Here is a 26,777-nt window from a genome sequence, read left to right as displayed (position 1 = left end):
ACCATACTCAAAGAGTAGTTATCAATGGTTCACTGTCAAACTGAGAGGATGCATCTAATGCATTTCACAGGGATCAGTACTAGTCAATATTTTCAATAATGACTTGGATAATTGAGTGGAGAATATGTTATAAAATTTGCAGATGACTCCAAGCTGGGAGGGGTTGCAAGCACTTTGGAAGATAGGTTTAGAACTCAAAGTGACCTTGACAAATTAGAGAATTGGTCTTTAATTAACATCATGAAAATTCAGTAAAGACAAGTGCCAAGTACTTTACTTAGGAAGGAAAAAATCAAATGCACAACTATGAAATGGAGACGAGATGACTAGGTGTTGTACTGCTGAAAAGGATATGGGGGTTGTAGTGGATCACATAGTGAATGTGAGTCAACGATATGATGCAGTTGCTAAAAAGGCTAATATTATTCGGGGGTGTATTAACAGGAACATCCTACGTAAAAGTTGGGAGGTAATTGTTCTGCTCTACTTGGCACTGATAATGTCTCAGCTAGAATACTATGTCCAATTCTGGGTGCCAAAGGAGTCCAAAAGAGAGCAACAAAAGAAAGATGTCAGAAAACCTGATGTATGAAGAAAGGGGAAAAAAGTGGACATGTTTAATCTTGAGAAAAGAAAATTGAGGGGGGACCCGATTACAGGCTTTAGGTATGTTAGGGACTGTCATAAAGAGGACAATGATCAATTGTTCTCAGTGTCCACTGGAGGTAGGACAAGAAATAATGGGCTTAATCTGCAGCAATGGAGTTTTAGGTTATTATGGAATACTTCCCAATTATAAGGTTAGTTAAGGTCTGAAATAGGCTTCCAAAAGAGATTGTGAAATCCCCATCACTGGAGGTTTTTAAGAATAGATTGGACAAACACCTGTCAGAGATGGTCTAGCTTTACTTGGTCCTGCCTCAGCACTGGGGTGGGGGTGGACTTGAGCTCTGAACGTGTCTTCCAGCCCCACATTTCTAAGGGCTGGTCCTCACTAGGGGGTGGGAGGGAATCAATCTAAGATACGCTACAAGAATAGCCTAGCTGAAGTCGACGTATCTTAGATCGACTTACCTCCCGTCCTCACAGCGCGGGATCGATGGCCGCGGCTCCCCCATCGACTCCACTTCCGCCTCTCGCCCTGGTGGAGTTCCGGAGTCGACGGGGAGCACATTCGGGGATCAATTTATCGCGTCTCGTCTAGACACGATAAATTGATCCCCAATAGATCGATTGCTACCCGCCGATCCGGCGGGTAGTGAAGATGTACCCTAAGATTCCATGATTCTTTGATTGTTAGTATAAATGAAGTTAAATTTCAAAACAAGAAGTCATTTCAAGCCAAACCAAAAAACAAAAACTTTGAATTTAGAAAATATTGAAAGAAAACTCTTTTTCTTCAACTTTTTTCAGGAAATTTGTGAAATCTGACCCTATCCCATGAACCATTTCATTTTTGATGAATCAATGTTTTTTAATGAAAAATGTTTTGTTGAAAAATTCCTGATCAGTTCTAGTTGCTGAGATATAGTACACACAATTTCACTGGGCTCTGCCCATGCCTGTCCACTATGGGGTGGGGGCTAAATCTATAGAATCCTTGAATGCCATTTTTCAGAGTATGTGCCATACATGCTAAAACTTAAGGGGATTAATTTGTGTAGATTTTTCATTTTTCAATGCTAGGCATATGGATTCTAATTTGAAAGTGATGACTAGAAATAAGCCTAAGCCATGAAAGTCAAACTCTGATTCAGATTTCAAACCTCCCAAGTTTGGAAGTGTTTGGATAATAAAGAGAGAGATTAGCTGTGAAATTAAGACCAAGATACGGGTTCTGATTTCAAGCCCCTCACTGTTATGGTTCAGGTCCAGGGTTTCAGTTTAGGTCCAACAGATGACAAGGTGTGCAAGTACATTAGATAGTAGGGATGTGCAAGCCAATTTAGTTAAAATAAGAACCTTGCTTCCAATTTGTTTGATTGTTTAAAAAAGGTCCAGAGGCCTCTGCAGTTCAGATAAGCTTTTGATAGTGTCCAGATTTTTAGATGCTTAACCATTCCGAAGCTCTGGAAGATAGCATGTTGCTACTAGATACACCACATACCACTGTTACTTTATGAGACACGTGACTGAAGATCAAGAATCTTCAATCACCTGACTAGTTCAGGTCTTCCATGCAATTGCCCTTCTTAAAGTGTTATCGTTTTTATCAAATATTTTGGATAACCTATTTGTAATAAGTAATGAGTCCTAATCTGTGTGGGTCACCTTGGCTACACACATACAATGAAAACCTTTGTCTGGCAAGTGCATAACATATGATAACATTTTGTAAAACCAGTTGTAGGACCTGATTTTGTTCTCATGTCTGCCGGCTTTATACCAGTGCAACTCCATAGACTTTAATATAAATCAGGAGTAACTCAACTGGATTAATGAATCAGGATCAGGCCTTAAGTTCTTGACTATTAATGCTAATTTGTGCCACATAAAAAGGAGCAGAACTGTCCAGTGGAGGATCCCCCCTAAATAGGGGAATATGCTGATCGTGTAGGTCTCCCTCAACATCTAGCTCTGTGGGCATGTTTGGGGAAAGAGGAAGTGGCAAGAACATATCTAAAACTTAGTCATCTCCAATTGCTGGAACAGTCCCTTGGGGCCATAGGCAACTTCATGCTGGGGATCAGACTTGTGACTAGACATCCCAAGAACTGGGAGTGGTGGGGAAGAGTAGGACAGACACCATAAAAGTAGCATAAAGCTACCTTTGTCTGCTCCTGTGCCACGCCCAGGCCAGCTGGCCCAGAGAATCCAGCCTAGAATGTTTAAACTGTCTTATATGATTCTCTTGCTTTATTAGTCTCAAGACAATATTTGGAACAAATGGCCTTAGTTAGAAGGGGGCAGACGAATGGAAAGAAAAGGAAAGGGCAAAGGGCCATTAAAGGGAAGGAGCATGAGAGGGACAGGGCAGGGGAGAAGAAGGTAAAAGGTGGCAGGTATGGAGTGACGCTGAGGTGAAGAGACTGCAAGGGGGAGGTTTGGCACAAACAGCCAATCAGTCCAGGACAGAGAAAGTCTAATCAAAACTCTTGAAAGGTCTCTGAGAATATGTCTACACTGCAGCTGGAAGGTGCAACTCCCAGGGCAGGCAGACTTACACACTCTAGCTCTGCTTGAGCTGGTGTGCTGAAGCTAGCAGTATGGCTGCAGCAGCTTGGGTTAGCTGCCTGAATGTGCCCAGGGGATCGGGTGGGATTATACACAGGTAGTTAGTCCAAGCGGCTGCTGTTACATTGCTACTTTTAGCATCGAGCTTGATCAAAACTAATGTGGGTCCTGGAAATTATACCCCTGGCTGCAATGTAGACATGCCCTGAATGTCCAGAAGTCCCTGCTTTGGCAGCTTCTGTTCCTACTAGCTGGAGTCTCTCTTCAGTTTTGCCCCAAGGCACATTGGGAGGGAAGGCACCACCTGGGTCCTAATGCCCACAGAATAGAGGTGCATAAAATTTTAGGACAAAAATTCTTCTGATTCATGTCCATGAAACTGTGCAGTCAGTAAAGAGACCTTGAAGTTGAGTCTTAATGGGGAACACAAGCAGCACCAATGAGGATCCGATTAATAATGCACAAGTACGAGTGTGTCTGAGCTTTTTATAGACAGAGACCCTGACTAAAAAAATCCTGCTTGAAACTAATCACATCTCTGAATATGTCCCTGGAGCCTGAGAGTTTTGCTGGGGAGCCAAGCATTTTTCTTTCATGAAGAAGCCTGGAGGAGCTGTAAGGAGGAAGATGGATTGCGATCACATTTTTAATACGGTCTGCTTTAGGGAGAAGCTTTTGGCTTTTTATTAAAAAAAAAATACCAACCAACCAAACAAAAATCATCCCACAAAAACCAAACCCAAATGCTAGGTTAGTCAGGATGACTGGGAGTTGTATGTGCTGTTTTAACACTAGGTTTTTATTTTGTCCTACCCTACATTGATTCAACTGCAAATCCTGATCATATAAGGATGTGAAGAATATTGTGAGCTTGTAAGATGTATGAAGCAGACAAGCATATGAGCTTGGAGGTTTGGAGACTCTAGCTAGGTAGGGTGGTGGTGTGATTGTGTCTTCAGTTTATGACCTGCAATAACATACGAAAGATTAGTACTGCTTCTCTCTTTGGATTAATTTAGGTAATGACTTCAGGGAATGGATTTGGAAAGGTGACATGCACCTGTAGAAGATATTGGAAGGCAAGAAAAATTTATATTATACACACACACACACACAGGATTTTGTACAATATCAATTTTATATTTTTAAAGAGTGTTTTCAGAAATGACACCATGTAAATACATGACACAGTATACTTGATGGAATTGCTTATTTAGCAATTCAAGGAGCTATACCATCATTAACTGCAGTTCCTTATTTAGTATTTTTGGTTTCTCAAAGTGAATACAGGTTCATGAAAGATGACATCTCTGGAGTCTGATGTCCTCTGTCAACCCACAGCATGTGGGTCCAGCACAAAGCAGTACAAGTGTCTCTGGGCCATCCTGACGTGCTGCAGCACAAAGAAAGAGGTTAGTTCCATTTCCAGGCAGTTTATCTGCTGAAACTGCCAACAAAGATGCCAGTTCAGTGTCTATTTTAAAAATGGCACTTTTCACCATAAACTGGACTGGATCAAATTCATTCATATTATAAACCAGCTACCAACTGGTAATAACTGTGGCACTACTGGCCTATGCTGAATACAAACCGGTGGCTGAGGCCCTGCCTACACTGCGATTTTAACCACCTAGAGCAGCTGCACTGAGGCAAATTGAACTGAACAGGTGTAAATCAATTCTGGACTAGGGGTTTGCATGGCTGCGCTCATAGGTGGCTAAAATCCCAGGGCAAAAAAGGTCTGAAGTATGAGAAAACTTAATTACTCCCATTACTAACTGCCTGAGCTATATAGCCCTGTTACTGGCTATTTTAACACGAAATCCTTCATATGTATATATATGTGTGTGTGTGTGTGTGTGTGTGTGTATGAAGTTTTGAAACTTTTTTCTTAGCTTTACTTAATTGTAAAACCCTCCCAACATTTATCTTTTATAAAATAACCTGGTTTGACTACTTTAGCCATCAAATCTCGCCATTTAGGCTGACTTAATTCAGTTAATATCTTGGCTGATTGCCAGCATGTTACTTCAGTGAAATGTATTATGGCTGGAGTAGAGGCGATTTAGATGGAAGCACAGCCATTAGAAGCAATGTACTATGTACAAGATATAGTCCCTATTTAACATACCACAGTTTTCCTTGCAGGAAAACAAAACAAAACTGATTGCTCACAATGAAAAAAAAAGCAAAGCCTGGCATTGCTTCTTAAAATACTTGTAATTTGAGCTAGACACTGTCAGGACAATAGTTCAAACCACAGTGCATTGTGTGCAAACCTCTAAGAAATGGGAGTCAAATGAACACCAGGCTTCTAAGCCTTAGCTATTTTTGTTAATCTAGGCAAAACAAAAATACTTGCTTTTTGTGATAGGTCAGGGTGAGAAATAAAGGAAGAGAAAGAGCGTAAGGGTATGCCTAGACTACGGGCACTACAATGGCACAGCTGCAGTGCTGCAACTCTGCTGCTGTAATGCCATCCTGTAGCTATTTCCTACTTTGACAGAAGGGGTTTTTCCACTGATGTGGGTAATCAGCTTCCAGAAGCAGTGGTAGCCCTGGGTTGATGGAAGAATTCTTCCATTGACGTAATCGTGTCTACACCAGGGGTTAGGCTGGCTGAACTACTGCGCCCCAGAGTGTGAACTTTTCAAACTGCTGAGTAACATAGCTAGGTCGATCTGAATGTGAAGTGTAGATCGGGCCTAAAAGGAGAACTCCACAGCTATTGTTGCTGCACTCCCTTTCTTTGTTTGCAAGACGGAACCATGGAACAGAACTAGACCAATTTCACAGCAATTAACATGTTTCTAGACCAAGTGACAGGTGAGCACTGGGGCTCCATATCAGGGGAAGACTGATATCCAATATGGGATTTGTCTGTGGCTGTCACAGATGACAAGGATAACTAAGCATGTTTTTCTGGGAGTCAGGTAAGCGGAAGATTCCTCCAATTCATTCACTAGTTTGGATTTGAGAGGGTAATAGTCTGAACTGTTGTCATGGGCTCTGGCTGTGAACCCCCACCAGTCAGAATCCAGTAACACAGATATATTCTTTCATGAAGAGGCATCCCCTCTGAAAATCTTCCTGAATGGATCCTTCTAGGGTGACCAGATGTCCCAATTTTATAGGGACAGTCCTGATTTTGGGGGCATTTTCTTATATAGGCGCCTATTGCCCTCCACCCCATAACGATTTTTTTTACACTTGCTATCTGGTTACCCTAGAACCTATGCATTGGCTTTTGCCTTAGAGTTAACAGACTCAATATTTTAGATTTAATATTGACTTGTGGCCAGCTGCACATCATTTAAAACTATTACTTTAAAACTGATCAGCAGTATGCTTTCATTCCGTGTGTGTTTAAACTAAATCCCAAGGCTGCTAGAGCTGTGTGATTACTTACTCCACAAGGAATTAGTGGCAATTTAAGGTCAGTTTCTAGCCAAATGAGAATTTCAGATCTCTGCTCACCTCTCATTTTATTATGTATATTTATCTTTTTTTAAATATTGCACATGCAAATTATTTTGCAGCAAACGCAAAAAGCTCAAGAAGGCAGCAGCAGCAGCCGCCACAATCAGATTCTGAACAGACAGTGCAAGGAGGAGTTTGGTTTCTCTTCTGCTTTTAGCAACCGTTGGGATTACCTTTTCTTCCAGTGAGAGGCAAAGCTATTCAATTGTTGCAGGATAATTTCCCCCCAGCAAGTAGCCAGTTTTAACAATTCATGCACACGTGGTTCTCCCCCTGCGTCTCCGAATTCCAGACTTCCAGCTGGGTGCCATTTGATAATGAAAAGGACCTGACAAGCACTTCCCAGCCGTCCCATAGCAGAGCTAGTGCCTGTTTCATAAAGCAAAAGGCAATTCTGTCTGATCCTTGCTGTTATCCCAAGAGGGAATGGAGTGAACGAGCTTCACGAATGATTTCCAGCTTGGTGGAGATGCAATAACAGACCGGAATTAGAGAAGAAATTGGGGAGAGTAAAAAGAAAACTAAGAGGCCTCACACTTGCACTCAGTTTGCGTAGCTAAAAAAAGCAACCCACTTATTTAATTTGGACTGCAGAGTTAAGTAATCAGCCCATTCCATTTGCAATACGTTTGCTGTAAATCGACATTCTTGCCCAAGAGCACTCTTATGAGCAAAACTGAGCATTCAAACAATGTGCATGATGGCGGAGGGGAGCTCGGTCTGAGGATTATTGCTACATACTTACCGAGGTAACTCCAAGTTTCCTTAGCAAATGTGTGCTCATTTATATCAATCTGGGTGTGTATAAATGTGGTTTGTTTCCAACAGCAGTTGTGTGCATGAGAGGGGGTGCTGAGGGAGCAGGGGTTCCTTCTTAGCTGCTTGTGAAGGTTAAATGGAATTGAGTTGCATCAAAAATTCTAGCTTTCAGCCATGAAGTGTTAATGTGGGCATGGCCTTTTAAAAAGAGCTGTCAGTTTTATGACAACATTCTAGGGGGGAGGGATAGCTCAGTGGTTTGAGCATTGGCCTGCTAAACCCAGGGTTGTGAGTTCAATCCTTGAGGGGGCCACTTGGGGATCTGGGGCAAAATCAGTACTTGGTCCTGCTAGTGAAGGCAGGGGGCTGGACTCGATGACCTTTCAAGGTCCCTTCCAGTTCTAGGAGATGGGATATCTCCATTAATTAATTTATTTATTTATTTAATCTCCTCCCCTCTGTAGTACATGCTAGTCCTAATGGCTCTCAATGGGTTACATTTGCAATTGTATGGAAACAGCAGAATTAGCTATGTAGGCTTTGCCTGTTTGTTTTTGGGGGGCGGGGGTGTTTGTTTTTTGCTATCATCTTATTTCCGTTAACATATATGTAGTGGCAACCTGTTAAAAATCAGAACCTTTATTGCACACACAACTACATATGTGAAGTAGATTACAATTCCATAAAAATATTTCTCAGCACTGTTGTGTTGACTCATTTTCTTTCTAAATTAATTACTGCAGTTTCTTTTGTGAACTCATAAAAAAGTGCTATTCTACCATCTACCCTCTCCAATCCAGACTCTTGCTGGAGGAATATTTGCAGAGCCTAGAGACAGCCGCTGAACAGTCAACATTTGCTAATAACCACAGCAGGCTGAAACAAGACTTTCCATAGGGAGATCTAAGGTAACTGTGATAACAAATGGCACTTATAAACTTTCCAACAGCTTCTATGGCATATATCAATGAATTGCAGATATTTTGAAGCCAATGGAAAGGTTTTGCATGTGTTTTTTAAATTAGCATTTTAACATAAATATTGGGGGGGGGAGTTTTGCACAAATACAGAAACTATTCCGTCCCTTGGAATGTCTGTTCCATTGTGTGAAAGATGTTCTTTGTTCTTTTTCAACAAAGAAAGTGCCATGATTCCAAATGTAGTCTCCTACATGAATATTACTGAAAGGGCTCCTGGGCTGCCCAGTCGTGAGCAGGAGGGAAGCTAAACTGAACACACAATGTCATGGAGGGACCATGTGGCAGTGAAGGATGATTACGTGAGATATTTCCCTGCCTCTGCAGAATATCTGGGCAGCTGACAAGCTACACAGGAGGGGAGGAGCTGGCAAGGAGCCAGATAACAGCAAATCTACATGGTCTGTTCCCCTTCCTTTGCATATTGAAGCTCACATAAAAACCTGGGATTAGTTAATGCTGCTCAGAGCAGCATCAGCTACTCCTCCAGGATTTATTTCCTCCATCGGCAGGGTCACACAGTGCAGCCCCACAGCTAACTGGCAAAATGCCTGGCCAGGAGCTGCCTCTTGCAGTGTAGTTGTAGCCATGTTGGTCCCAGGATATTAGGGAGACGTGGTGAATGAGGTAATAGCTTTTATTGAACCAGTTTTGTCCAATAAAAGCTTAATTACCTCACCACTTGACTGTCTTTTGCAGTGCTCAGAGAGGGAGAGAGGTGGCCCAGCAGGCACTAGGAGGGGATGAGCCACCATGCTTCCCTCTGGGTGGGTGTGTGAAAAACCCTTTCTTAACTACATAGATCATTAGCCTCTGCCCGTTTTCACATTCCATTCCCAGCCACTTTGTGCATCTGATGAAGTGGGTTGTAACCCACGAAAGCTTATGCTTAAATAAATGTGTTAGTCTCTATGGTGCCACAAGTACAGTACTCCTGTTCTTTTTTTTTAGATAGGAGAAATGTAACCTTCTAGCTGCACTTTAAGGGTACATCTGCACTGTAGCTGGGATCCTGCTTGAGCTAGGATGCTAAAAAGAGCAGCGTAGCCAGGGATAGCACAGGCAGCCGCGCAGACTAATTGCCTGAGTACAAACCCACTGGGACACCTGGTGGTACACAGGTGGCTAAACGGAGCTGCTGCCCATCTTGCTGCCCCAGCTACATTGCTACTATTAGTGTGCTAGCTCAAGCAGAGCGAGCTTGTGCCTGTCTACCTGCCCTGGGAAATATTCTCCCAGATACAGTGTAGATGTATCCTAAAAGGATGCACGGCTTTTGGAATATTCCCCTCTACCCCACGACTTTTAATGCCAGTAGGCAACATACTTTTATGGCCCAAGACACCCAAGTTAGGTTCTAGTGTTGTAGCGACCCTAGAAATGTGCACACCACCAGCGTTTAGGGCAATATCTCTGTCATATTACTTTTTTCTCTTCAGTAACCATTCTAAGTACCATGGTCAGTTTCTACAATTTCAACAGTAAAAATGGTGAAAACATTACAGGCAGGCATCGCATAGTAGCATTTACCACTGCTCTACCTCTTCCCCCCATCCCCGGGCTGGGGTGTGTGTGTGTATGTGTAATATAAAGGAAGACAAAACCATGGAAACAGTAATGCAGAGGCCTAGGGTGTCAGTGGCCTGAAAATTGGATACGAGTTTGCTGTTCAAAATGGCAGGGGAAAACAAAAGCATAGTGCAGTTTTGGGTTGCATCTATTGAAGCATCACAAGATTGAGCCGGGAAGTGGCAGAATTTTTTCTGACTTTTCTACATCGGCCCAGTGTTAAGGTGCCCAGAACTGATTACAGATCAACATCTGATTAATATATTCTTTTTCTGTATGCAGGTGATCTCGGAACAAATTGATTCTGATAACCTAGGGACTACGAATAGTCACTGTTCATGCTGCATGACTGATCAGCTAAATTATATGACATCATTTCCGTTCCCTGATTAGGTGACCTAATTAGCCACAAATATTCTTATCAGCTGGACAAATCTACTGTGCAAATAATAAGACCACTTTTCCATAATCGCCATTATAGCATTTTCAGTGTGATTGTTCTCAAGGATATTTATGTACACCAGAATTCACCAAGATTTTTCTTTCTATGAACCCTCTTGTGAACAAAACCTTGCTTACTCAACTGTTAACACATAATCAAGTGAAGGTGGTCTAGGATACTGGTGGAGTGAATCAGTGTGTTTTATTCACAGGAATTTTCACAAAATGCTTTTTTGCTGCATTCACGGCATGTATTGAGGAGGGTAATTAACAGTGACTAATGAACAAGAGGGAGTGACTTATTAGAGATTGGAGAAACTAAATAGGTTCTTCTTGGCTAAGCAATGACTAAAAACGGGCATCTGCAACTATTTGAAGGATGGAAACATTCAGGGCCAGATTCTGATATATTATTCAACATGGGTAAGGTCTTGCTCCATAAGTGGCCCCCTTGAAGCCAATGGGACTAGTACTGAAGTAAGATGATTCTAAGTGTGAATAAAGGCTCAGCATCTGGCCCTAAAAGAGAAATTACTTAGTGTGGTACAAGTTAGGGGAGACACTGGGACGAAAATTAACAAAAGAAAATTTAAGGTTTAATATCAAGAAGATCTTCCCAAGAGGGCATTCTATAATACTGGGAACAGTTTCCCCATAGCTGTGGTGGAAGTCTCCCCATCGTTGGGGCATTTAAACTAGGCAAAAACAATAGGAAAGATATTGTAAGGAATCGTTGTGCTGGGGGAGAGGGTCTAGATCATACTCCTAGATAAGGCCAGAAGGGACCGTTATGATCATCTAGTCTGACCTCCTGCACATCGCAGGCCACAGCATGTCACCCACCCACTCCTGCCATAGCCCCATAACCTCTGGCTGAGTTACTGAAGTCCTCAAATCTTGATTAAAAGACTTCAAGTGACCGAGAATCCACCAGTTGCCTAATGGGTCTTTTCAAACACAAATTATTATTTTAAGAATCAGGGTTCTCCCAGATAGACCTATCAAGTTGCTCAGCTCCAACGCAATGCACAGATTCTTAGCAGAGACCATAAATTCCTTTGTGAGTCCTCTCTTTTCTTTACAGTTTCCGTGACTGTCAAGAGCATGGGGAGTGCAGGCTGAGCTAAACCTTTGAAAAACATTTAGGTCACCTCCCAGCAAATGCACCAAGGAGCTGCCAAAGAAAAGCATAACAATCTTTCAGCTTCAATCATTTCAGCTGAAATTGTAATGCAGAGGAAGGTCGACATGATTGGTAGGTTTTAGCAGAAAGAGCTCATTTCCCCCAGTCCCCTCCCTCTGCCCCCCTGTGCTCAAAATGTTGTGTTTTTTGGCATTACCAAGTTTACAAAGGCACAGAAGATCCCTCCAAGTGGTAAGTTATCCCATTGCCTATCCCAGAGCTGCAAATCATGATGATTTCTTCCTTGTTCTTTTTCAAATGAAATAGTCCATGCACCAGGCAGCAATCTCAGGCTTGTACAGATGAGATAGAAGAAACTCCTTTTATATTGTGCCCATTGCTTTTAATTTAACAGGGCTGTCGGCTGCCTTTGCACCTGGGCTGAGATTACCTAGTTCGGAAATAGGAGAAATAATGAATCCAAAACCAAATAGAAAAGCACTCATCAAAACAATTTGAGATGCTCAGGAGAATGTTATGTAAATGAGGTGACACAGTAGGGAAATGGCTAAAGACAGGAGGAGAACAATACATGGTACTTTCAGACTCTTGATTGGAGGAAAAGCGAGCAGTGGTAGGTAGGTAAATAAATATTAATCCCGTATCTCCTTGTGTTGGCACAGCAGCGTTAGCTGCACAACAGAAGATCACACTTTAGAGTAGTGGACCCAGAGAGGTGGTTTCTGGGTGACTGAGTGGGTACACACCACTGGAGCAGTAGCTTTGGCAGCTTTCCTGTATTGTGGCACTGCATTAGTGACTGACACTCTGAATAGTTTCTTTCTCTCCGCTGAGTTTACACTCTGCAGATACTTGTAGACAATTACTAGAGCTCCCCTCAGTCACTGTTTAGTCAACTGTACATAATTTTGTGCTTTTTAATCTTTCCTCCCATGTCAGTGACACCAGTCCCTTAGTCCCGTTTGTTACTCTTTGCAGAATTCTCTCCATTATGAGATGCTCAAAGCCAGGGCCATTTGGCGGGGGGGAGGGGGGGGGAAGAGAGGGCAAAAGGCTCAGGCTGCCACAGGCCCCCTATTTGAGAGGGCTCCTGAACTGAGTGGTGTTGCAACCTGGCACATGGGGTTGCAGAGTCACTCAAGTTTGGCCCAGCTGTCCCTTCGTCATGACAAACTTTGCCCTGGCCCTCCAAGAACTTCTGCATGGCCCTGCTCAAAGCTGAATGCAATAGTTGCAAAATTTATTATTGTAATTATTTAGTATTTGTATTGTGACAGAGTAATTAAAAGAGGTCATGCTATTAAACACTCAATTTATTGCATAATGATCTAAAACATTTACTCTGAGGTCACGTTACTCAAAGTCCCCATGTACTAGGGGCTGTACACACTTTGAAAAAAGACAGGCATTGCAACAAAGAGTTTACAGTCTATGATGAGACAACAGTTGGAGAAAAACAAATGGGAGAAGACAAGGTAATAGTGACATGACTGTGCGTGGGTGGTGTAATAAGCAGCAGTCTCACTGCCTATTTGACAGGGGACCTAGCAGTAAAATATTTCCCATGAATGTGATGTGATCTGAATATGCCAAATACTTTAGTTTGTGGGGATAGTTAAAGAATTGGAAAAATAGAAGAAAATATTAAATCTTTAACTTATGATGAAACACTGCATTGTGGTGCCATAAAGCATGGAAGGAAGACGAAAGAGGAAGTGAAATAGGGTTAACTGTTAAGAAAGATGATAAAATAGTCTACATAATGAGACATAAAATACAATACAGTCACTTAAATTACTCCTAATTCTTTCACAACCTTAAACTAAAACAAGCCTCATTATGTTAGAACATCTAAAATGCAATCCTTATGCAAGGAAGAGCAATAAGTACAATTTTATATGTGTCTGCAAGATCACTTACTGAGAATATGCCTAGTATTCTGCTTTGCTGGGGCAACTGTGGCAAAAGCAAACACAAGCTGAATGATTTAGGAGCCAAGCCCAATCTTTTACCTCTAGTACCAGATTCAAACCTCTATGACTGGATCATAGATGTACAAAAAACCAAGAACAGATTTCTGTTTTACTTTGTTGTGGAGGGTCTGAATGAATGACACAGAGGACTGAATTTTATTATTATTTTTTTTAATTACTTAACTAGGAAGGTATTTAATCTTTTTCTTTCTTGCAACTTTCCTATTCAGCCTTCTTCCAAAACTCATGATCGTACGCCAGGCTGTCATGCAGATTGGTCTTTCTGAGGTCCACTGGTATCCAGTCCACGTGCCGAGTCTTTGGTCATCTTCCATCCATGGTCATCGCAAGGGTCATTGTACTGACACAGTTCTCCAGTCTCCACTGGATATGCCCATACCAACATAGCCTAGCCTCCCTCAACCTGTCCAGGGGCGGTGAGTTATATGGGCCTGTGGTGCCCGGGCGCCAGCAAATTCAGGGCCCAGGGGCTTGGGCTCCACCATTGTTCAGGGCCGGGTCTCTCCACCAGCCCTGCCTGCTGCCCCTGCCTGCCCTGGGCAGTGGACAGCTGCCCCCTGCAGCTCCGCGCTGCGCTCCCTCGCCAGCCGTTGCCACCACCCGCTACAAGGGAGCGGTGCCAGGGGCAGGCTGAGGCGGCTGCTGCTGCGCCGGAGGAGGTGCATGGCATACCCCTCTCCCCAGCAGGCGACTCCGAGTCAACTCCAGGGGGGAGGGAGCTTATCCTGGCGGGACCTCCTGAACAGCAACCTGGGGGGGCTTGTGTGAGTGTCGTGCTGGGGAGGGGGTCCCCGCTCCCCCGGAGCTCACTGCTGCTGGCAGGGAGAGGGCTGGGGGGTGGGGGGAGTCCTCCTCTCTGGCCCCTGCCCTAGGGCAGCCTGCCTGCTGCACGCAAAATGCCTCATCCCCGGTCCAGCCCCATGCTCCGCACCCCCTCCTGCACCTCAAACCCCTACCCCAGCCCAGAGCCTGCACCCAGCACCCAAACTCCATCCCAGAGCCCACACCCCTCTTGCACCCAAACTTCCTCCCAGGCAGGTGTGGGGGGAGGGAGGGGCAAGACTTGGACCCGTCTGGGCATCACTAGAAATTATACAAACCTGCCACCCCTGAACCTGTCTTCAATTGGAGCAAACTGCATGAATCCCCTTTCAATCTTGTTTCATTTTCTATCACGAAGTTCAAATACTTGGCACACCTCAACATCTTCATTTCCATGGTGGAGAGCGTACAGATTTCCTTTTTTGTGGCAAGCCAAGTTTCTGTTCCGTACATTAAGATGGGTCAAACTGCAGTTTTATACTCTACCTTTTAACTTTATTGGCATCTTTTGTTTACAGAGAACTGGGGTCAGCTGTTGCCATTTGCACCATGCAGCTTTAGTACGATCCTGGGCTTCACGATCATCAGCCACCATTGATCCTTGGTATTTAAGTTGTTTCACTCTTCTAAGCTCTCTGCCTGTAATATCCTGTATGGTGAGTGCTCCTCCCTTAGATATCATAACCTCAGTCTTACTAACATGTACCGTCAGGCTAGCCAGCTCAAAACTATATTGCCGCTATTCAAAGTTGCCTTGTTGTATCTCACAATCTTCCACACTCTTTAAATCATCTGCAAACAGCATCTTCCAAGGCAAATCCCTTCGTATAGTCTCACTCATCCACAGCTGCAAACAAAAAGGGGCTCAACGCTGACCTCTGATGCAGGCCAATGTTTACCAGAAATTCTCTACTGTAGCCCCATTTAGTTTTGACTATGGTAGTCACTCCATCACACATGTTTAAAGTAATATTTTATAGAATCAGGATATGTTGTATTACTTTACTGTGGGTGACATTACATCTCTAAAAAAGAACAGGAGTACTTGTGGCACCTTAGAGACTAACAAATTTATTAAAGCATAAGCTTTCGGGGACTACAGCCCACTTGCATCCGAAGAAGTGGGCTGTAGTCCACGAAAGCTTATGCTCTAATAAATTTGTTAGTCTCTAAGGTGCCACAAGTACTCCTGTTCTTTTTGTGGATACAGACTAACACGGCTGCTACTCTGAAACATTACATCTCTAGAGAATGGACTTGAATTTAAGGTATTGTAAATGTATTCCTAACATTGAAATGTACATCTCTTTTTCAAATATCCTAGTCCTATGCATTTAGCCTATTCTTTTCCCCCTCCCCCCGCCTTCTTCATCTTGTATCTGTTATGCAGAGAAAACTGGCTGCTGATCAAAGAAAGTGGAAGAGTGGTGAAGTAATATATCAGTCCTTCCCCAATTCCTGGGTTGCTGCAAGCATCCTGTTAATATTTGAAAGCCCCATTTTTGGTCTTTTTATTGTAAGATACAATTGGAAAGGTCACAACATTTCTAGGTTGTTTGAATCAAGTCTATTTTCAGTTTTGTGGGTTTAAATTTCCTAAAATACTCGGATCTCTCTGATGAAGACATACAGTAGAAAATAGGCACAAGCGAGTACTGTAAACTATATCTAGAACCTATACCACATCAACTCATCCACTCCTTTACCCTGTTCCTGAGTTCTAGACCACTGGAAATTCCCATGTGTTCTGCGATGGCCGTTTCTTATGCTCAGAAATACTTCCTACCCCATTTGGTACCAAGCATCTGTTGGTAATTGGATAAAAATAACCAGTAGTATAAACATGACTGGTCTGGCCCAATCTGTCCTAAAAAGTACATTCTGCAAGTCAGCCTATTTTTATTCATTGGCTATTTGCCTTCTCCATGTCCATCATGAATGAAATGCATGCAACATGATTTCATCCCCATGGAAAAATAAATCAAACAACCCAAAGTATAACAGCTATGATGGAAACAAATAATTGCTTCATAGGTTAAAATTGCTAGAGGCCCACAGACAAAACAAGGGTAAATATGTAGATGTGATAACATTTATTTAAATGAAATTATTTTGGGGGCCTTCCAAGGTATTCAACCACCCTCCCCACATAGAGTTTCTCCCTCCATTACTTCCCTTCTGTCCTCAAAGGAGTCTCACTGCAGTAAATGTCTCCCACCCCATAGCCATGGAAGGCTTGGACACAATTCTCTCCAGAACCTATCGAGGCCATTCCAAGAATCAGCCACAGATGACAGTCCATGAGTGTACCAGGTGCCACCTCCCCCACCTAGACACCGCCAGAGTCAGATAAAGCTGTCATTGCAGCTTTCTACATTCCCCACCCCACCACCGTGATCAGTTCAGTTTTCCCGAATCTTATCCAGGCTTTATGAAGTGTTCATATTGAGTCTAATCCAGCCTTCCACTGGATCCAATCTAGCTCGATCTAGTGTTTAAACTACTTAGATCATAATATTTTATGGACTGAGAAAGCCACAGTGCATCCAAAAGCTCTGGGGAAGCAGTAACACTTAAATTGCACTGTGGCTTTCTTTGTCCAAGAAGCATTCTGTCACAGGGTTCAGCATGCATTTCCACAAAACTGGCTCATGTCTGCCAGCCAGAGTAGAAGAGAAGAGGAGGCCATGGCCCCACCTTCCCATAGGGATTCTAGTACCACTGACAGCACTTTGCAGGCTGGAAATACAAGGATTGAGTTTGTGATGGTCCCTCTTAGTTCCATGCAGGACTAGGCCTAATCTAACCTAATTTGGATTATCCAGCAGAAAGATTGCTGTGTTCTAATTCTGGGAGTCTACACTAGGGCACTATTGCTAACACTGATTTAACTCCAGTGGTATTAGCAATGTTGGCGACATCATAAAGGAAGACCACTAGTTGTCATCATCTTTTTAAGCAATACCTATCTTAAGTATCTTTGGGTATGTCTACAGAGCAACCAAAAACCTGCAGCTGGCCTGTGCCAGCTGGCTCGGGGTCACGGAGAGTGGGCTGGGGGGCTGTTTCATTGCTGTGTAGACTTCTGGGTTAGGGCTGGAACCTGAGCTCTGGGACGCTCCCACCCCACAGGGTCCTAGAGCCCGGACTCCAGCCCGAGCCTAGAAGTCTACACAACAGTGAAACAGCCTCACAGCCAGAGTACTGTGAGCCAGAGTTGGCTGGCACAGGTGAGCCACAGATTTTTCTTAGTTATGTAGACATACCTTTATATGGCCTTGAACTCATGGCCTTCAATGCATTTTTGCCCTCATAATACCCATGTGAGGTAGGTCAGCATTATTATCCCTATTTTACAGATTGGGAACTGAAGTCCAGAAAGACTGGACCATGCTTCCTTTCGTCATATAATTCCGTTCAAAACAGGTCTAATTGATATGGTGCTTAAAATCACCATTGATGGCCTGCAATGGAAACAATCCCCAAAGAAAAGTCTTTCTGGAGACTCTCAGTTGCAATGTGCTTTCTGGGATTTAAATGACTTTCACTATAAAATGCCTGCAGCCATTTCTAGGATAGATGGGCTTCAGCTACAAAAATCTGCTTCATGCCCACACTTTCCCAGAGGTCAGGTTTGCTCAGGTCTGGGGTTTTCTGCCGGCCTGACTGTAGGTTAACCTAAAGCTAGAAAGAAAATTATGCTCTTAAGATTGGTTTGCTTGTTCCACAGCCGATTATTTTTTGATTTAGTCTGACTAACCGAAAAACAGACTTATTAGTGATAATGCTATCTTCATTTTTTGCACAAGGTAGTATTATCTGCCTCAGATCTGGTCTACACTTTAGATCGACCTAAGTATGTCACCCAAGGGTGCAAAAAAAATAAAATCACACCCTTGAGGCCCATAGTTAAAGCAAAGTAACCTCCAGTGTAGACACACAGCTAGTTTGACTGAAGAATTTTTCCATCCGCCTAGCTACTACTGCTCAGGGAGGTGGATTACCTACAGCAACAGAACCCCCCCCTTCTCCCCATCTGCCAATCTAGGCAGCATCTATACTATGGTGGCACAGCTTCAGTGCTGCAGCTGCATTACTGAGGTGCCCGTACTGTAGACATGCCCTTAGACTGTTCCGTATGGAAGGGACCCTGCAGGCCCTGCTGTGACTAACTACCATTGTTTTTGGGTAAAGCACTGTCAGTGAGAAATAAGCCTCCTACCCAAAGAGGAGGGCACAATCTCTGGTGTGATTTACTCAAATACCATCACCGGTTTCAGAGTAGCAGCCGTGTTAGTCTGTATCCGCAAAAAGAACAGGAGTACTTGTGGCACCTTAGAGACTAACAAATTTATTAAAGCATAAGCTTTCGTGGACTACAGCCCACTTCTTCGGATGCAAGTGGGCTGTAGTCCACAAAAGCTTATGCTCTAATAAATTTGTTAGTCTCTAAGGTGCCACAATACCATCACCGTTCATCTTGAGTTTATACCGCTTCATACCATGCGCTCATTTGCCAGGAACAGCTCCAGAAAGGTATTCACATAAATAGAGCATCTAGTCACAAGAGTTTGATTGAGCTATGACAAGTTTTTTGGGTCAAGCTGCATATACAACACGGTTCACTAGAGTTTGGGGGCATTTTACACTGGAAGCCCCATAAAGAAACAAAATGGAACTTTCCACTATGGGCCCTAGGTGCAGTTAAAACTGAATTGTTTTGTTGCATGAAAATTCAATTTCTGTTTTCCACATAATTTATTTTCCATTTAAATGGCTTTTTAATTACCCTCTAAGCAGCAAGCAAAGCAAAACATGATTTATGGCACTTTTAGTAACAAATCCATTGCGCCATCTTCTGATGCAGCTGCCTGCCATTGGTGGGTAATTTTAAAGCAGTTTGTGTTCAAACAGCCTTGATGTTTTCTGGAGAAAAACTGCGGCAATGATATTGAGTCATCTGACTGAGTGGGGATCCTTCCTCTTTTCCATTTTAAACACCACATTGATCTATGGGGGATTTGAAACGCCCACCCATTCAAAATGGAAGAGGATTTCAGTACTTTTGCCAAGTTTTGAGGGCCATGGAAGATGGTGAATGGTGGGTGCCTGCTTCTAGGTGGCTGGTATTTTGATACTGTACATGGTGTGCCTTTGCCTTCAGAGAGACTTCCACACTACAGCAAACAGAAATAGTGATTATGAACAAGACAGTGTATTTGAGGTCATACCCTCCCTGCGACAGGGAGAGAAACAGTTTATAATACTTTAATAGACCTCTACATATTTGTATGCCACTAGCACCTTGGGGTCCCAAGGCGCTAGGCACCGTACAAACATATAATAAGAAATAGTCCCTGCTCTGAAGAGCTTACAGTGTAAATAGACTGAGATAAGTTAGGTTTGCAGATTGTGATCTGAATGATGAGTCATGTAATGTTAGTTCCACCTGATCCTGCCCCATTGATATCAATGGGGATCTAGCCTGTGGTATTAATTTTTTTTTTTTTTTAAGAAAAAAAGCTAAGTATATACCCTTTCCATCCCCCATTATGGTGTATGGAAGTGTGAGCATTTTTATTTTAAAATGTTTGGTTTTATTTCCCTAGTTGGTGTTTCACCTTCAAAATATTCAGAACACTAATTCCTGTCTTACTTGTTTAACTGGGAGGTATTTGTTAGAGGTATCGGGTATGGACTGTGAGTTGTCTTAGTCCTTCAGTGAAAGGGCTGTCTGCTCTCCTCCAGAGGGAATTCCCTTATGAGCCATAGTTGACCTCTCCAAATCAGGGGCATGATATTTGAGCCCCTTCCTGCTAGCAGAGGTGCACAAAAAGTCTTCACACTCTAACATTAGACACTGAACACCCAATATATCAGACTATATGAAAAACAAAATTGGATAGCCATCAATTTTCCAAGTGATACAATTGTTTCCATTCAGCACTGAATAATCACTACATGTCCTTGTACTATATTTGGCTGATGTTCCATATGTTTGTATTTTCCTCTTTTTGATTTTATGGAACCTTTTTTTGAATCATAAATCTATCAATTTCTCGTCTCACTTTTGCCCCCCATGGAATGATTTTATCTTGACCTGCTCTATTTTGTATCTAGCTACAAGAGAACTCTCTTGTTATCACAATAATGTGGACAGGCCTAGATTTTATAAAATGATCACTTGGGGTACATCAATTTTTGGATAGCCAGCTTGACATGCAATAAAGGGGATTGATTTGCACAAAGTGAGTATTCAGCAGCTGTGAAAGTCAGGCTCCTGTAAGGTTTCTCAAGTTATATAAAAATTGAGGTACCCAAACACTTTTGAAAATCTCATCCTAGAATTCTGGGTGCCTCTAAACCCCAATGTAGGGTACACACAGCAACACATTTAGCACAGGTAACAGTAAACATTTCCATAACAGGCTACTCTCCATCTTGTACATATCCCTTCCCTTGGAAATTGTTAGCGTCTTTGCAAAAATACAAATAAACGATAGCTGGTTTTACCTGGTAAAACTATAGAAAATTGCCATTTCCTGGGCTCTCTTGATTTCTGCTTGCCCCCACCTCCAGGAATGAAAGACTCAGTCAAGAAATCAAACCACATTTTTAAAAAAGGACAATGGTCCTAAAATGTGTGACCCAGCCTTCATTTTTTATTGCTGTAATATCTGCCTATATTTAGCTGGTTGGAAATTACTATTCCGCTGTCTGATTTAGATGCAAGGGAAGCTTTGTTGACAGTGGAAATTGAACCTGATAAAGAAAGGAACAATGATGAGAAACTAGAGGGGAAAAAAGGCAGGATGTGCCCCAGGTTTATTCATGCATAACATTGCAGATTATGAATATTTTACACCTTCCTCTGAAGCATCTGGTACTGGCCACTATAGGAGAAGGGATACTTGGCTAGATGGAAAAATTGGTCTGATCCTGTCTGGCAGTTCCTATGCAAGTTTGGCCACAAACTCCTTTTTCTATGTTCCCAACCCTTGTGGTTGAGTGAATGAGTTTTGCTTCAAAGAAAGAATGATGCCAGTAATGATGCTGTTATCCTGCTATAGCAAAATGTTGAACTAAAAAGCACAGCATTCCTTGCTTAGAAAGGAAACACCACAAAAGTTGGTCCATTTGTCCAACCAGGCTGTGAAACAAAGCGTACAAGAATCCCATCTTAGTTTTTGGAGAAAGCAGTTTCAGTGCTACCAAATGACACTCGTGACTCTGCTCATGCAGGAGCGGTGAAGGAGTAAATAATCCTATGTGGAAAGAAGGAAAACTAACCTGAAACTACACAGTGGATTGGTTCAGTTCAATCCCAATGGGAAACTGAGCCTTCAGAAGAGCTGTAGTTAAGTGAGATATTGCCATCATTTGAAACTGAGCATATTTCATCAATATTCTTCATGCTAGTTTCAGTTTAGCCTCGCTACCTTTACAATATAGTATTTAAAACGTGGCCTTAAAAATCTATTGAAGAATGAATGGCTAACTAAATGCCCACTAAACAGCTCTCATGGCAATTTTTCCTCTCTATTTAAATATATAAAATACAAATGGGAAGGAAGAAATTATGCAGCTATTATAGTGATGAGACAATAATAAAATGTATTTGTGTTACTTCTATGACTTTGGTAATTAATATGGCAATTACATTTAATTGCTTTATTTTTGAAAAAGGCAGATAAGATCATGTAAGTAGTTAGTTCTAATGCTTCACATTGATAACTAGAGAACTCACCCTTATTCTGCTTCCACTGAAAATCAATTGGAGTTCCACCATCTACTTTAATGGGAGCAGCATTGGACCATTTTATTATTTACTATTAAACTGGTTGCATGTTATTTACTATTCAGCCTGAAAACTGGAATAAGAGTCTATAACAGATTCTATAGTCTATACCCTACTGTGTAATGGAAAGAACGATACACTGTACTTCTTATAGAATGATCTCAAATAAGTTTACATTAGAAATGAATTAATCCTCATAAAACTCCTGTGACGTAGGTAGTATCGGCCCCTTGTTCCTATGGGAAAATTGAGGCATAAAGAGCAAAAATCTTCAAAAGTATCCTAAGTGAATTAGGAGCCTAAGTCCTGTTTTCAAAAGCAAGTTGGGCACTTAGGAGCCCAAGTCCATTAACTTTCAACAAGACAGACATAATGCCTAAATGACATAAAATAAAATCTTAAATCACTTGGGTGCATTTGAAAGCTTTTAACAGCATGATTAAATGACTTGTCCTAGGTCACACAATGATTTAGGGGAAGAGCTGGGAACAGAATCCAGAACTCTGAACTCCTACGCGTCTATTGTAATCAGTAGAATTCCCCCTCTCCCCCCTTCCCCCCGTCTAGCCCACATTTGTATGTTCTGTTTTGAGATTGGTAGAACATGCACAAAAGCATACAGGGAACTGAGATCAACCACAAGACTGGTTCTCATTTCTGTTTTCAGAGTTGCTAAAGCCTTTACTACTTTTTATCATTCCTGAGGGGGAAGGGGGTGAAGAACACACACACACACCAAAATTAGCAAATTTTAAATATTGAAAGTATTTGGCTCTGTACTTAACTAAATTGCTATGCATTAGATAAAGCACTTAAGCATGTGCTCAACTTTAAGCACATACTTAGCTGAATTAGGAGCAAACTTCCTCTAACAGTAGAACGCCTAAAACTTGATAACCCTGTTGTTTATACCGTGCTTAAAGTCTCATTTTGGATATGACACAAAAACAGGCAAACACTTTTAAGCAACCACCAGATTTGTAGTCTTGCTTACATAAAATGTGACAGGTTAGGAGCTTGCTGGGGACTGGATGGACAGGAGCACTGGGGGAAGATGAGAGGGCTCAGAGTGAATTGAGGTACTCGTATGGCCACCTCTTCCCAGTTTTAAAGTACATCTTCAAAGTACATCTTTAAAGTACAAGTAACCTGTTTCTTCCTAAGCTTTTTTGCAGTTTGACCACTCTGGCAACCCCATATTTATTCCTTTTCAGCTCTTTTTCCTACTTTTCTCAGTCCATTTTGCCCTCTGCTGCTGTCATTTGTTAAGCTTTCAGAGGCCAGTCTTTAATTTTTTAAAAGCAATTTAAAATGGTTTTATATTGACAAACAGCAGCCTTAGTGCTTCTCTGGGGAGTGCTCCAGTGCTTTGTAAGTTGAATTTATTATTTCACAAGGGCGAAAACTAGAGAAGCAAGGGAAGAAAAGACAAGAACATAGAATAAATTCACTGTCTGACTCCTCTTTGCAAGTGGACAGGAAGTTCCTCTCAGGAGCCATGCCACAGAATGTTGCAAAGAGAGCTTGCATAAGTAGTTTAGTGATTACAAATTATCATCTGGTGCTTATTGGAGATAAAAAAATATCCCAACAGTACAAAATTCTGCATCCATTTTACCTCACTGCAGAGCTCCTTAGGAAAAAAAGGAATATTGTCTTATACTAAAGGTCCATCTGAAAGTCCCTGAGGGCTGCCCCTGTGTTATCAAAGGCTGCAGTACTGTTTCTAATATACATTTCCTCTCTGCAAATATTGCAAGCTGTTATAATCCTTAAGGGTAACTGAGAGACATAAGGATCATCATCAGAGAGGGAACCTAATTTTCAGAAGTGCCTGCCTAGATTCTGATCCTGCAACCTTACTGAATACCTCCTGAGAGACACTAAACACCCTCAATTCTCTGGGTATGTCTACACTACGGGATTAATCCGAATTTAGATAATTCGGATTTGAGATACAGGTTGTATAAAGTCGAAATGAGTGCGGCCACACTAGCACAGTAATTCGGTGGTGTGCGTCCAAGTACCGGGGCTAGCGTCGATTTCTGCACCGTTGCACTGTGGGTAGCAAATCCATAGCTATCCCATAGTTCCCGCAGTCTCCCGCGCCCATTGGGATTGTGGGTTAAGATCCCAGTGCCTGATGGGACAAAAAACATCGTCGCAGGTGGTTCTGGGTACAGTCTCACTTCCTCCCTCCCTCCCTCCCTGCATGAAAGCAACGGACGGCAGACAACCATTTTCGCGCCTTTTTTCCTGGGTGGGTGAACACTGCAGACTCCATACCACGGCAAGCATGGAGCCCGCTGAGGTCAAGACAGCACTCATGAATATTGCAAACACCTCGCGCGTTCTCGTGGAGTTTATGCTCAGCCAGGACCAGAAAAACGAGGAGAGGAGGCAGCGGCGGCGGCAGCATGATGAGGACATGGACACAGACACGGATACAGAATTCAGTGAAACCACAGGCCCCGGTGCTTTGGAGATCATGTTGTTAATGGGGCAGATTCTATCCATGGAACGCCGATTCTGGGCCCGGGAAACAAGCACAGACTGGTGGGACCGCATAGTGTTGCAGGTCTGGGACGATTCCCAGTGGCTGCGGAACTTTCGCATGCGTAAGGGCACTTTCATGGAACTTTGTGACTTGCTGTCCCCTGCCCTGAAACGCCAGAATACCAAGATGAGAGCAGCCCTCACAGTTGAGAAGCGCGTGGCGATAGCCCTGTGGAAGCTTGCAACGCCAGACAGCTACCGGTCAGTCGGGAATCAATTTGGAGTGGGCAAATCTACTGTGGGGGCTGCTGTGATGCAAGTAGCCAAAGCAATCACTCAGGTGCTGCTACGAAAGTTAGTGACTCTGGGAAATGTGCAGGCTATAGTGGATGGTTTTGCTGCAATGGGATTCCCTAACTGTGGTGGGGCAATAGACGGAACCCATATCCCTATCTTGGCACCGGAGCACCAAGCCACCGAGTACATAAACCGCAAGGGGTACTTTTCAATGGTGCTNCACCGGAGCACCAAGCCACCGAGTACATAAACCGCAAGGGGTACTTTTCAATGGTGCTGCAAGCACTTGTGGATCACAAGGGACGTTTCACCAACATCAACGCGGGCTGGGCGGGAAGGGTTCATGACGCTCGCGTCTTCAGGAACACTACTCTGTTTAAAGGGCTGCAGCAAGGGACTTACTTTCCGGACCAGAAAATAACCGTTGGGGATGTTGAAATGCCTATAGTTATTCTTGGGGACCCAGCCTACCCCTTAATGCCATGGCTTATGAAGCCATACACAGGCAGCCTGGACAGGAGTCAGGAGCCGTTTAACTACAGGCTAAGCAAGTGCAGAATGGTGGTAGAATGTGCATTTGGCCGTTTAAAAGGCCGCTGGCGTTCATTATTGACTCGCTCTGACCTCAGCCAAAGAAATCTCCCCATTGTTATTTCTGCTTGCTGTGTGCTCCACAATCTCTGTGAAAGTAAGGGGGAGACCTTTATGGCGGGGTGGGAGGCTGAGGCAAATCGCCTGGCTGCTGATTACGCGCAGCCAGACACCAGGGCGATTAGAAGATCACACTATGAAGCGCTGTGCATCAGAGAAGCTTTGAAAACCAGTTTCATGGCTGGCCAGGCTACCGTGTGAAATATCTGTTTGTTTCTCCTTCATGAAAACCCTCCCCCTTTACTGACTGATTTTCTGTAAGGAACCCACCCTGCCCCTTCCCCCAGCTTTCTTTCAAACCAAATAAAGTCACTATCATTTAAAAATCATTTATTCTTTATTAATAGATTAGAAAAAGAGGGAGGGAACCCGGGTGGTATTTGGGAGGAGGATTGCTGGGAAGGAAAAAGCCACAAAGAAAAGGTTAAAAAAATGACAGCCTTTTGCTTGGGCTGTCTACTGGGGTGGAATGGGAAGGTGTACGGAGCCTCCCCCCCCGCGTTCTTACACGTCTGGGTGAGGAGGATACGGAACATGGGGAGGGGGGAGGGTGGAACAGGGGCTGAAGCGGCAGTCTGTTTTCCAGCAGCCGTTCCTGAACCTCCACCAGACGCCGGAGCAGCCCCAGCGTTGCATCCTTCATCCTCTGGTCTTCCTGCCGCCATCTCTCATCTCGATCGTCTCTCCTCTCCTCACGTTGGTCCCTCCTCTCCTCACGTTGGTCCCTCCTGTCCTCACGTTCACTGACTTCTTTCCTATACTTTGAAACTGTTTCCTTCCACTCATTCAGATGAGCTCTGTCACTCCTGCTGGATTGCATAATTTCAGAAAACATGTCCTCCCGCGTCTTCTTCTTACGACGCCTTATCTGTGATAACCTTCGGGATGGAGGAGGGAGGCTTGAGGAATTTGCAGCTGCTGTAGGGAGGGGAAAAAAGAGAGAATTGTTTTAAAAGCTACATTTTGCAGAACAATGCTTATACTCTTTCACGGTGACCAACACTGTTCACATTACATAGCACATGTGATTTCTGTGCAAGGTCGCATTTTGCCTCTTAATGCTGAGTGCCTGTGGCTTTGCTGCTAGAGATCAATCACAGGTCTGGGCAACAGAATTCGGCTTGCATGCGGCCATGGTAAGCTTCAGCGCCGTCCGTGCTTTCCAACATACCAAG

The 26,777-nt window shown here is 43.1% G+C and overlaps 1 long non-coding RNA gene across 1 annotated transcript; it reads left to right on the top strand.

The window, feature by feature from the left end:
* The first annotated feature begins 7,322 nt into the window (after positions 1–7,322).
* On the top strand, positions 7,323–14,288 carry LOC117869838. Its single transcript, XR_004643859.1, has 4 exons — positions 7,323–7,403; positions 8,214–8,321; positions 11,485–11,655; positions 13,748–14,288. It is a non-coding gene; the product is annotated as an uncharacterized LOC117869838 (long non-coding RNA).
* Positions 14,289–26,777: the final 12,489 nt, after the last annotated feature.

Source organism: Trachemys scripta, chromosome 1, assembly GCF_013100865.1.
Source record: "Trachemys scripta elegans isolate TJP31775 chromosome 1, CAS_Tse_1.0, whole genome shotgun sequence".
NCBI classification, from domain to species: Eukaryota; Metazoa; Chordata; order Testudines; family Emydidae; genus Trachemys; species Trachemys scripta.
The sequence above is the reverse complement of the archived record's forward strand: the minus strand, read 5'-3'. Positions and strand labels throughout refer to the sequence as shown.